This window comes from Macrotis lagotis, chromosome 1 (genome assembly GCF_037893015.1).
Source record: "Macrotis lagotis isolate mMagLag1 chromosome 1, bilby.v1.9.chrom.fasta, whole genome shotgun sequence".
NCBI lineage: Eukaryota > Metazoa > Chordata > Mammalia > Peramelemorphia > Peramelidae > Macrotis > Macrotis lagotis.
In genome coordinates this window covers 372,189,095-372,202,803 of record NC_133658.1, presented here as the reverse complement: position 1 = coordinate 372,202,803, position 13,709 = coordinate 372,189,095, and positions in this window count along the sequence as shown.

Sequence of the window (13,709 nt, the reverse complement as noted above, 5' to 3'; positions counted from 1 at the left end):
AGTGGCCTGCCCCAGGCCACACAGCTAGTGAGCATTAAGTGTCTGAGGTCGGATTTGAACTCGATTTCTGCCTGATTCCAGGGCCGGGGCTCTATTCTTTTATTTTTAATTAATTTTTATTAAAGATATTATTTGAATTTTACAATTCCCCCCCCCCCGTCTTGCTCCCCCCCCACAGAAAGCACTCTGTCAGTCTTTGTTTCCAATGTTGTACATTGATCCAAATTGGGTGTGATGAAAGCGAAATCATATCCTTAAAGAAGAGAAGTCTATGGGGTGACAAGATCAGACAATAAGATATCTGTTTTTTTCCTAAATTAAAGGGAATAGTCCTTGAACTTTGTTCAAACTCCACAACTCCTTATCTGGATACAGCTGGCACTCTCCTTTGCAGACAGCCCCAAATTGTCCCCAATTGTTGCACTGATGGAATGAGCAAGTCCTTCAAGGTTGAACATCACCCCCATGTTGCTGTTAGGGTGTACAGTGTTTTTCTGGTTCTGCTCATCTCACTCAGCATCAGTTCATGCAAATCCCTCCAGGCTTCCTGAATTCCCATCCCTCCTTGTTTCTAATAGAACAATAGTGTTCCATGACATACATAGACCACAGTTTGCCAAGCCATCCCCAAATTGAAGGACATTTACTTGATTTCCAATTCTTTGCCACCACAAACAGGGTTACTATAAATATTTTTGTACAAGTAATGTTTTTACCCTTTTTCATCATCTCTTCAGGGTATAGACCCAGTAGTGGTATTGCTGGGTCAAAGGGTATTTTGGGCATAGTTTCAAATAGCTCTCCAGAAGGGTTGCATGAGTTCACAGCTCCACCATGGCTCTATTCTTGAAAGTGGGAAAGCCCCTCTTTGGGATGGCAGATTGTTTGGGGGGACTTGGTCCCTGGAACTGTTGCAGCTTTCTGTGGGCCCCTCTGCCTGCAGCTCTCCCGTGGCTCGGGAGCACTCTGTCTTCTCCCTTCCCACTGGGGGCCTGTTGTTCTTGGGAACGGAGAGCTCTACCAGCCGGCTCTTTCCCTCTCCCTCATTTTCCACAGATTTCATATTCTAAATTGAGAATGACTACCACATGGAGGGAAATGGTGAGGCAAGTAATGGGTGTGAACAGGCTGTAGTATAGAATCAATAAGGAACTTCAAAGAACTGGAGTAAGATGTCATCTGGGAAATGTGTAATGGGAAGAGATGGGTAGGTTGGATAGTGAGGGATGACAGATGAGTAGCCTGTGTGCTCCATCAATATCCTCCTGTTAGCAGGAGAAAGTGAGGAAGGCTGTGGCAGACACATAAAGGAGGACGCAGACAAGAGTGGTACAGGATGGGCACCTGATTGATGTATTCCAATTTTCATTCTTTATAGAAATGAGATCAGCAAGTCCATTTAGGTATTTGAATATCCACACCTTCCCCCTGGTATTTTTGATAACTAAATCTATTATTCTAGGCCTCAGTTTCTCCATCTCTAAAAATGAGACGATTAGAGCAAATGACCTAAAAATTCCTTACAGGTTTAGGTTCCTGAACTAACTCACTGAACTCTAATCTTTGGATTCTAAATGGTCGCTGATGGGCTAATCTATTATGTCTTTCAGGTAATGAGATATATTTGCATTTTTCTGGATACAATCCTGTGAGTGAAAGAATCCTAAGATTCACTCTAAATACATGGCAGACCAGGGGAGAAAATATAATTGGACAAGGAAACCTTTTAGAACTCCTCCAATCAATAAAGCTAACCTCCCCTCCCCCATGCAGCCCTTGACTATGGATCTCTTTTGGGTTCTTGACATGACCCAGTATGGTAAACTTCCTGCTCTCTGGGCAAAGTTCGCCCCCTGTAATTTATATTCTGCCTATCACTATCCAAGCCCTTGGTAAAGAAGCAGGACTTTCTTTACTTGTGATAATCTTCCTAAAAGACTACAAGATTCATGAAAATTGATCTTTTAGAATTTTCTCTAGTATTGTGCTCAATACTCTGTATACATTAGGTCCTTAATAGGTATTTTCTGAGTTGTAGAGAATTCCTCTTATGGGAAACCTTTACACATTCCCTTAGTTATTTGTGTTCTTACCTTTAAATTATCTTATGTGAATGTTCTATACCCCTGTAAAATATGAGTCCCTTAAGAGCAAAGCCTCAGTATTCCACAATTTTAGGAGGGAGAGGGTCTTGATATGTGATTTCCTTGGCAGAGGCAGCTCCTGGCAAGAAAATTCCTCTACCTATGCATATAGTTGTTCTGCAACTTTTTTTTAGGTCAAATAGTTCTTAACCTGGAGTCCATGGAAATGTATCAGGTAAATGGGGAAAAGTTACATCTTTTTTCAGTATAATTTATTTCCTTTGAAATCCTGTGTGTAATTTATTTTATGCATTAAAAACATGATTCTGGGAAGGGGGTCTTATCAGACTGTCCAAGGAGTCCATGACACACCAAAAAATTAAGAGCTTCAATTTTAGAATATTGGCTAGTTTATCAAAAAGTTAAATGACTTGTTAAAGGATCATACATAGTTTCAGAAATGGATCTTGAACCCAAGTCACCCTGACTTGAGGGTAACTGTCTATCCACTACAACATACTATTTCCAGGTGGAAAAAAAAAAAACATTGTTTAAGGGCTTAAGGGCTTTAAGGGCAACTGTCATCCCTCACTATCCAATGTTTTTAGGATTAAAGTTGCAAATTAATAAACAAAGCAGTTCCTGATCCCAAGGAGCTAGCTCACATTTTAATGGGGAAGACTACATATAGAGGACGTTTCAAGTACAAGTCAAATAGAAAGGTTCAGTAATCATGAGGCAAGCAGATGACATTGCATCTTTTTTTATTATGTGAATTGAACTAAATTAGGGGTCAGCCAAACTTTTAGTCCCTAACCTTTAGCAGAAGATGCTAAAATTCTTCGGGATGAAGAGATCTAAAACTGGAAAGAATCTTTGAACAGTTCAATACCCTTATATTACAGGTGAGGAAATAATGGCTCAGAGATTGGAGTGTTGATATTAAGGTAATGCCTATGGGAAGAAAGGTAGATTTAGAACCCACATCTTTTGGATGCTCACTATATCATCTTCCCAATATTCTATTTTCTCCTGTATCAGGATATTAACTTTGGTAGGAGAAATAGAACTGAGTAGCATTCTAAGTTCTGATTCTTACGCAATCACTAGCCAGTTATATAACCTTTACTTTGGTTTATTTGTTAAATGGGAACAGTAGATGAGATCATTATCTAAGTTAATTGATATAATAGAATACTCCACCTGGAGACAGGAAGACCTCTATCCAAATTCACCTCAGACACTAGCTGTGTGATCCCAGACAGGTCACTTGAAAAAAAATAATCGCCACCTGCCTCAGTTTCCTCAATTGTAAAATGGGGATCATAATAGCATCTACCTCCAGGGGCTGTTTTCAATGTCTAGATCAGCAGCGTCCAACCTTTTAATGTTTCTGGAACCATTGTTCAACAAAAACTTTTCAAGAGCCCTATCTAAGCATCACAGAAGAACTAAAAGGTTGGACACCCCTGATCTAGATCTTAATAAATGCTTATTTTTTTCTTTCTAGCTTGGAAGCTTTATGATTCTAACATATATTTGGAATACTCATTGTCTAGCTGTTCATTGGCATCATCCCCATGTTAATATTATTTGTACCTTCTCTGTTCTTGAACATTTTTTCCTTAACCATTTTATTCAGTAAAAATTTTAATTCATTAGATCCCATTATATAATTACTTTATCCATTCCATCTGATTTCTTCTTCTTGGGCCAGTTGCTCATAGCCTGGCATCTTAATGGTCATACCTTGTCTGACTCTCAGTCACAGCCTTTGTTCTTGTCCTCACTTCTGAGGATCACAGTGTCTTAGGGATTTCAATTTGTCATGCCCTTGCAGATTCTTATTTTCTCTCTCTCTCTCTCTCTCTCTCTCTCTCTCTCTCTCTCTCTCTCTCTCTCTCTCTCTCCTCTTCCTTCCTTCCTCCCTTCATTTTCATTTTTTGCCTAACTTCCTTTCCCCCTGACTCTGACTTTCATCTGGACAAGAAAGCATCAAATTCAAATTCCAAGGATAACTCTGAATCTATCAAGGTCTGTAACTCTTACTGATTTCATGCTCCAAATATTTCTCTTCCTTATATCCATGGCTACTTCATTACTTCAAAATACAATCTGATGATGTAAGTAAAGGAGATATTTCTGTCCTATTGATAAAGAAAGGCACATCCAGAAATATTGAGCATTTTATCCAAGACGTTAACCAATGCTTTGCCATCCCTATAGCTAATATAAGTTCTGCTCCAAATCTGAATTCTAATTCCTAGTTCTAAGCATAATTTTAAAGGAAGAGAGGCCTACCTTTGATCCTAATCTTAAATCTCAGATTAAAAGGAAGTTGAATTAAAATCTAAATCTTTCTGTCAATACACTATTAGTAACCTGAGTTCCAGTCATTGTGTTAACCATCAGTCTTAAATTTAACCTTGAATCCTCATCTAAATCATAACCTAGACCTACCCTAACTTTAACCCTTACTTTAAAACACAGGTTTTGACCAAGTCACTCACCTGGTCAAGAAGCTCTAATAGCTCCCTCTTGCTTCAAGAATAAATTACAAATTCTTCTGTTTGTCGCAATCTAACTTCAACCCACCTTTCCCAATTTGTTTCACATTATTCTGTTTCTTTATTTCAAATCTGAGCATTTACTATTCCTCATATATGACTTTCCATCTTCTTTAGGTCTTTTGTTTCTATATCTGTGCCTGGGTTACTCTCCCTCCTTTCTCCAAATTGGAATTTGCTCCCTCTCTTTTTTCCTACCCCTTAGAATCTATGCCCAACTCTGGGTCATGGAACCTTTTTTGATGCTTCACATTACTGGTTACCTCTGTAAAATTGCCCTCATTTTAAATATATTTTAAATTTACTTGTTAATGTACATGCCCCAACTGCCCAACTTCTAAGTTTCATTTATTTTTTCTTTTTTTTGTCTTTTTAGCACCAATGTTAGCACAATACCTAAGTCTTCCCAACTTCTCTTATAGTTGTTGATTATTTCTCATTTATCTTCTATATAACTTGTTTGTACCTGGTATTTTGTGTGTTATCTCCCCCATTTGATTGTGAGCTCCTTGAGAGCTTTACCTTTCTTTTTGTCTACAGCAGTGTTTGGTACTTAGCAGGTGTTTAATAAAAGTTTATTGACTAATAGCTGGTAGACAATTAGGACAGCTAGATGGCACAGTGGATAAATGCCTAGCTTGGCATCAGGAAGACAAGTTCAATAAGACCTCAGACACATACTAGCTGTGTGCCTCTGGGTAAGTCACTTAATCCTGTTTGTCTGTTTCCTCATTTGTAAAATGAGCTAGAGAGGGAAATGGTAAACCACTCCAGTATCTTTGCCAAGAAAACCCCAAAAGGCGTCACAAAGAGTCAGACATGACTGAAAAATGACTAAACAACAACAAAAGGCTCTTAATAAATGCTTATTGCACAATGGTTGAATTACTCTCTAGATGTAATTTACCATAAAGGCTCCCTAAGCCTAAAATGTTTCCTAATTCTGCCAGCAGTCTAGACCATAGGAACCCTTTCCCTCACCCTTCTATTACTTCAAAGAATAAGGGAATAGGAGGAAAGAAGGCAAGAAAAAACACTGCTTCAGCTAATTTTATTTTGCTAAACTCCTGTTTCAAAAGTAAATTTTGCAACATAGGTAGTTGTACAATAAAAAAAAGCCTCCAGAGTGCAGTACTATAGCAGCTTGATTACAGAATCCCATTTGCTGGATATGCAGATTTAATGTGGTGATGGGAAATGTGGTTTCATGGGGCTGAGATCATCCTGACTTAACCTCTGTGAAATTTTGGATTTTACTGTTTCTGTCTGACCTCCAAACTTCCTTTCCCTCAAAGACCCATAGCTAAGACATGGCTCTGTGGTCCTGCCCTAGAAAACAAGAGTCCATTCCCTTTTCCCTTCTGCCTTTTCAGATCTTCTGTGGTGTAGAGCCAGGCTCCCAGTGAATATAATCAAGCATGAGGTAACAGAAAATGAACTAGGTGCTCTCCTTTTCCTAAGAGACTGCACTCTGATTGGTTGGCATCAACAGATGCTCATAATTAGGTTGGATAACCACTGCAAATGCTGAGGAAGCATTGGACAGAATGCTGAAAGCTCAGTAGGGTTAAGTAGAATTGCATTGTCCTCATCTAGCACACCAGACAGATTCCTACATAGGAAAACTGGGACACTGAATGTACTATTGGGGATACTGTGTCCTGATCCAACTCATTCTGGAGAGCAATTTGAAACTGTGTGCAAAGGGCTATAAAACTGTACACATCCTTCAATAAAACAATACCACTGAGTGGAGATCCTGGGTGTTGATCCCAGAGCGATTAAAGAAAATCCAGTAAAGAGTCTTAAGAGTTAGATGAACTGGACCTCCCTTCAAAGCACACCTAAACAATTGGATTTAGAGTTGGAAAGGACGTGAAGAACATTCAGTTCAGCACTTCCATTTTACAGATGTAGAAATTGAATTTACATTTACAAATGCAACAATTCACTTATATAAGCCTTCTTAAATAGTTCAGATAGAAAAGCCAAAGTATGTCAAAATCAGCTTTGTTATTGTTGAGTCCTTTTAGTCATGTCTGATTGTTTATGACCCAACTTAGGGTTTTCTTGGCAAAGATACTTCAATGGTTTGCCATTTTCTTCTTCAGCTCATTTTACAGATGAGGAAATGGAGACAGAGTGAAGTGACCTGTCTAAGGTCTCACAACCAATATGTGATAGAGGCTAGATTCAAACCCAGGTCCTTCTGACTTTAAGGACCAGTGCACTATTTATTGGGTCACCTAACTGCCCTTAAGAATCACTTGGCAAATCAATCCATAGTCATATGAAAAAATGCTCTAATGATTAGAAAAATGCAAATTAAAATAACTCTTAAACCTCTTCCCATTCATCAGATTGGATAATATGACAAAAAAAGGAAAATAATGGATATTAGAGGAGATGTGGGAAAACTGGGACACTAATGTACTATTGGTGGTACTGCACACTGATCCAACTCATTCTGGAGATCAATTTGAAACTGTACCCAAAAGGCTATAAAACTGTACATACCCTTCACTTCAACAATACCACTGCTAGGTCTATATCCCAAAGATATTTAAAAAAGGGAAAAGGACCTATATGTACAAAAATATTAATAACAGATCTTTTTTGAGGTGATTAAAAATCAGATGTTGAAGGGATGCCCATCAATTGAGGAATGACTAAACAAGCTATGGTATATAATTGTGATGGAGAATCATGATGCAAAGTGAACAGAACCAGAAGAACATTGTACAGAGTAACAGCCATATTGTTCAATGAAGAATTCCAAATGACTCAGCTATTCTTAGCAATACAATAGTCCAAGACAAATCCCAAAGGACTAGTGATCAGGCATTCTGGCTGTCTCCAGAGAAAGTACTGATATTATTTGAATAAAGATTGGTATGCTAGTTTTTCACTTTTTTCTTTCCTTCTTTTTCTTTTATTCAAGTCTTCTTGTACAAAATTACAAATATAGAAATGTTTTACATTATTGCATATGGATGACCTATATCTGATTGCTTACCATCTCAGGGAAAGGAGAAGGGAGGGAAGAAGGAATAGAATTTGGAACTCAATACTTTTAAAAAGGTTAACATTGTTTTAATATCTAATTGGTAAAAAACATTAAATCTGAAAAAGAATCACTTAGAAAAATACAAACTTACTAAGTTTTGCTTGATGAATGTATGAATAATAGTACAAATCAAAAGGTAAATTTCCTTATGTGTACTGGATCCAGGCCATAAATGCACCTTTTTTTTTAAACCGACTTTCCCCTCAAAATGGCAAATAAATATAGTTTATTCTTATAATTACCAGCACAATTTTCCTATTGTAGAGACTTGCTTGATCTTGTTTGTCTTATTTTTTAAGTTTTGCATATTTGGATCATTTATAATTGAATTTAAACACTTAAACAGAATTTAAACACTTAAAAAATCTAGAGAGACTTAAGAGACCTAGAAAGGTTAATGATATATCCAAAATCCCACAAGGAGGATACAACAGAACCAGCATTCATACACAGGTTATCTGGCTCCCATGTTCTTTCCATTGTATTATACAGAAATCTCATTCTGCTATTTTTTGTCCTTTGTTCTTGAACAGGACCATGACATCAGGGAGGTGTTGCCATGACTTGCAAGTAAATTGGGTTTAAATGAGGGAGGACTGTGCAGATATCAGTCTCACTTTCTCCTCCTGAGCTATCTTGGTCCAGTAGCCAGATATGAATCAGCATGACTGGAGATGGTGAGATCTTGGTCTCAAAAAAATATGAAAACTATCTTAGTTGCAGAGAATTATCTTGGGGATATTCTTTTATATTTACCCACAGATCTCACAATTAAGCAAGTAAGTATTCATTGAGAGCCCATTTTGTATGGACCCCAATGTTAATATTACTCCTAAGACTTCTCAAGCTTCCCAATAAGCTTATTGCATTGAGTCAATCAACAGGCACTTATTGAACATTGATTATATACAAGACAGCGTTCTAGAGCAGTAGGAGACACAAAGATGAATGCCATACAGCTCTGCCTTCCAGGAATTCAAAACTTAATTATGATAGCAATAGGAGCAGGATATGCTAAGTAACAAATTAACATTATATTTAGTTTCATTTTAGTAACATTGACAAGCTGGAGCCCAGGGAGACCTGGATGATGAGGGGACTGCAGACTATATGCTGAGGCAGAATTGGTTGAAAGAATAGATGTTTGTCTGGGAGAGAAGGAATAGGGTGGGGAGGACAGGAAAAGGATAAAGAGCACCTGTGTTTGAAGGGATTTCACATGGAAGCAGAGAAGTGGAAGTAGACTTGCCTTTAATTGACCCCAGAGGGCAGATAAGGAGCAATGTAGAGAAACGTATAGAGCTAAAACTTGATGGAAAGAAAAAAATCAGGGAATATTTTTAAAAGATGTAATAGCTGGCATTTATATAGTATTTTAAAATCCTACAAGGACACATCTCATTTGATCTTGACAATTGCATGATATTGCTGCTGGCTTTATCTCCATTTTATAGATGAGGAAACTGAGACTAGAAAAATTTAAGTAAGGCAGGAGAAAGTAAGCATTTATTATGTGCTAGTCATTGTGCAGTGTTTTACAAATATCATATTTTAGCTTCACAACCTTTTGAGCCAGGTGCTATAATTAGCCCCATTTTATAGTTGAGGAAACTAAGTCAGATAGAAATTGAGTGGCCTGTCCAGAAGGTTAGATTTGAATTCAAGCCCAGGGCTCTGTCCCCTGTACCATCCAGCTTTCTATTGCTCAGGTTTGGGGGTTGGATAATAGTGGATATCTTATGCTGGAGTGATTCAAGCAGATACTGAAGGACTCCTTGTTTAGTGTTATAGAGTCCTACCCAGATACTTCTAACTTCTGAACTATATTTTGTTTTTTTTTGCAGGGCAATGAGATTAAGTGATTTGCCCAAGGTCACGCAGCTAGGTAGTTATTAAAGTGTCTGAGTTCGGATCTGAACTCAGATCCTCCTGACTCCAGGGCTAGTACTCTATCTACTGTGCCACCTAGCTACCCAACTTCTGAACCATCTTCCAATTCTCATATTCTATGATTCGATGAACTGCTACAGGAATTTGGTAAACTGAAAAAAAATGCCATAGATTGAGATCATTTTGGAGTGTTCCAAAAAGGAGTATGATTTGAGCTTTGAAGGAGAAGGATGGATAATTTTTGATAGGTGGAAAGAAGGTAAAGAAAAGAGGAGAAGAGATGAGGGGAGAAATGTTTTGTCCTTCATTCTCAAAGAAGACCATGACATCAAGGGAGGTGATAATCATGACAAACACATGAATTGGATTTGAGTGAGGGGGTGCTGTGCTAAGCCTCATTTTCTCCTCCACAGCCATATGGGTCCAATGGTCAGATATGGCTCAGGATGAGTGGAGATGGTCCTGGATGTGAGGCATCATGTGAGAGTTAAGTGACTTGCCCAAGATCACACAATTAGTAAATGTCAAGTGGGTCACATTTGAACTCTGGTCCTTATGACTCCAAGGCCATACTCTATCCACTGTGCTACCTAGTTGCCCCTGAGGGGAGAACAGAAGAGCCTTGACCTCCATTTTTTTTGTTTGTGCAAGATACTGGGGTTGAGTAACTTGCCCAAGGTCACACAGCTAGGTTATTATTATTAAATGTTTGAGGTCAAATTTGAACTCAGGTCCTCCTGACTTTAGGGTCAGTATTCTATCCAACTGTACCACCTAGCTACCTTTCTGACTTCCATTTTTGTCACTTCCAAGAAAACATGCAGGGTAAGTAGAAAAAAGACCACCCTCCATATGTAGGAGGGGAAGATAGAAAGACTCTTGGATGTAGACCCATGAGGGTAGAGACCTTGGAATACTGGTTGGAAAAATACATGATTAGAAAACTGAGGCTGCTTCTGCAAAAGTTGCCATTGTACACTCTGTCCCTTCAACCCCTTCCTCTGATTGATTAGTTCTTTTCAGAACCTCCATTTTGAGAATTGTACTCAGGTCAGCTATAACTTCATTTCTCTCTGGGTTCCCACCATGCCTCACTTACCCCTTACTTCCCTCATTTTTTTTAGCTTATGCGTTTTATTACCCCTTTAGAATGTAAGCTCCTTGAGGGCAGGGACTAGCCTCCTGCATATATGTGTGTGTGTGTATTACCAGTGCTTAACACAGAAGTAGGACCTAAATGGGGAAGAATTCACCTATGATACTAGGAACAAAGGTGACTGTGTGATTTTGGGTTTTTGTTTTTTTTTTGTTAATGTCACACATAGACTCTAAGGTCACTCTCCTGACTTCCATTCTCACTGACAAATCATGTCTCTGGAATGTGACTGATGTCATCCTTTAGGATTCTAAGGGTAATCATGAGTGTTGGTCAGCTATCTAATACTGCCACTGCACTGCTATTTCTTTCCCACCCCTTTCCTCCCTTCCCCCATAACATACTCATCAATTGTTAGCATATCCCTAATATCATTTAAGCAATTAGCATCCATTAGCTTTTACAAAGAGAAATTTTCAGAGAAGGTATAGCAAAAACCAAATTATAACAACCTCTATATGAAGCACACTCTTCTCTTCCATGGCAATCCTTGAGAAGGACCAAACTTAAAATGCATCTTCTCGCACCAAATCATCATCTGAAGGTGGCATAGCCAGCTGACAAAGCCACTACCCTGTTTTCAAGTCTCGATGTCTTAGTTGATAGGCCTCTTGATAGGCTGATTACTGGGCTGTGTCAAACAAGTTGTTCAGAGCTGGCTCTTAACTGGGCTTGGCTGCTGCCACCATTAGAAAACTCTGCATTGGACTCTTGTTGCTGAACCTCTGTTAATTCTGAACTTTGACAATTACGAGGTCATTGCTGGGTTTGTTTTATCTTTGATATTCTTTCTCCAAATATCAAGAAAAAAAGACACGGGGGGTGGGGGGGGGCTAGGTGGCACAGTGGATAAAACACTAGTCCTGGAGTCAGGAGTACCTGGCTTCAAATCTGGTCTCAGACACTTAATAATAACCTAGCTGTGTGGCCTTGGGCAAGCCACTTAACCCATTTGCCTTGCAAAAACCTAAAAAAAAAAGACACAAGTGGCCCCATGGCATTCCCAAAGCATTGGGAAGCAGGTGACTTGTTCAGCACTGTTACTTTTCCCTTGACTTGTAGTCTTTTTCCTTCTTTTTAAAAATCTTAATAGTATTTTATTTACATAGTTTTAAATATTCCTTTTTATAAAATTTCTTTCCTCCCTTTCTCCCTTCCCTCCACCTCTCTAAGGTAGAAAGCAATCTGGTATAGGTTATGCATACACAATATTGTTAAACATATTTTCATATTGTTCATTTTGTGAAAGAAGAATCAGAACAAAAGGGGGAAAAACAAATAGTAATACAACAAAAAAGGGAGAATAGTTTGCTTTGATCTGCATTCAGAGTCCATGGTTCTTTCTCTGGAGATAGATGACATTTTCCATCACAAGTCTTTTGGAACTGTCATTGATCACTGTATTGCTGAGAAGAGCAAAGTCTATCTTAGTTGATTATCACACAATATTACTATTACTATTATATAATGTTCTGCTCCTGCTCACTTTACTCAGCATCTGACTTGTAGAGTTACAAGAGTTCTTCCTACTCCTCACCCCAAAACAAGCAGAGGAAGTGGGAGAGAGAGAGAGAGAGAGAGAGAGAGAGAGAGAGAGAGAGAGAGAGAGAGAGAGATTGATTCTGGTTCAGAAGCAAATTGAAAAGGCATCCCCCCTCCCCACGCAATAAGCCAAGTAGGAAACTGTACATTTTCTGAAGTGGGGAGGGAAAGGGTCCTTTTACCACACATTTGTAGAAGCAGTTACTAAGTCTCCACATGAGTTGGTATTAGGTAGAGGAATGTGTTGTACATGCTGTAGAGACTGAATCCTTACTGACCAGTGTTCTCCATTTTCTCAACCACATGCTAAACTCATTTATTTCTAGGGATGGGGGTGTGTGTTCAGAGACACCCTTGGTCTGAGGGCTACCTTCCACCTTTGATGCCTATCTGATCCACCTGATTCTCACATGTGATTCCAAGCAGCTGTCAGCAGACAGGCTAAACCAGGCTAAACCAGAGGTTTCAAAACTAATTGGTGAGGTAGGGGGATGTCACTAGTGAAATGGACAGATGAGAATAAATTGTTCCAAAGTCCATGAAGACAGCTGAAGCAGGTGCTAGGGAGCACTTAGAGCTTGTTTAGACAGCAGTGATACCAAGGTCATCCAATGCATCTAGAGCTATCACCAGTTGTCTTTACTCTGTCTTTCCACTGTATGGTTATGACTCTGGAAGAGAGAATGAGGCTGATGACTTTGTACAGCCCTGCCTCACTTAAAGATAGTTTATGTATGAATCAAAAGACATTATCATATCATTTTTACCATTTTTACCTATATTAAGTCTTGTAGTGGCAGGCAAGAGATGAAGCAGCAGGCGTGGATATCCTGGGAGCTGTAGCCACAACCCTACAAACAGGCAGCCCAGGTCATAGGGTCATCTTTTCACTGGAAGCTTATGTGGGATTCAGTAGCCCTCAGGGTTTCTGAGCATTCTTTTCTAAGGCCCACACTGTTCACCTCCTTCTTTGAGGAAGGGGATAGTAACAGAGCCCTAAAAATTGTCTGTTTACCCAACCCTCATTTGATTACTGCTTCAGGCAGGGATCCCAACCTGGAGTTGAAACACAAAAAACTTTTTCAGAAATGATTCCTTTTACCATTAGTTCATAGAATGTTTGCACACTCATAGACAATACAAAATTCAGTAAACTTGAAAAACAAACAGCTCTTATTGCAAGAGAACTCAGTATGTATCACATCCAAATAGCAGATCTGAGTGAAATAAGGCTGGCAAACAAAGGCCAGTTTACTAAAGCTAGATGCACACATGTTTTTCTGTAGTGACTGCAGTGAAAGGGAATGCTATGATGCTGGTGTAGGTTTTGCAATCAAAACTAATCTAGTCAGCAAGCTTGTATGTCTATCAAAAGGAGTTAAAGACAGGCTCATGACAATGCA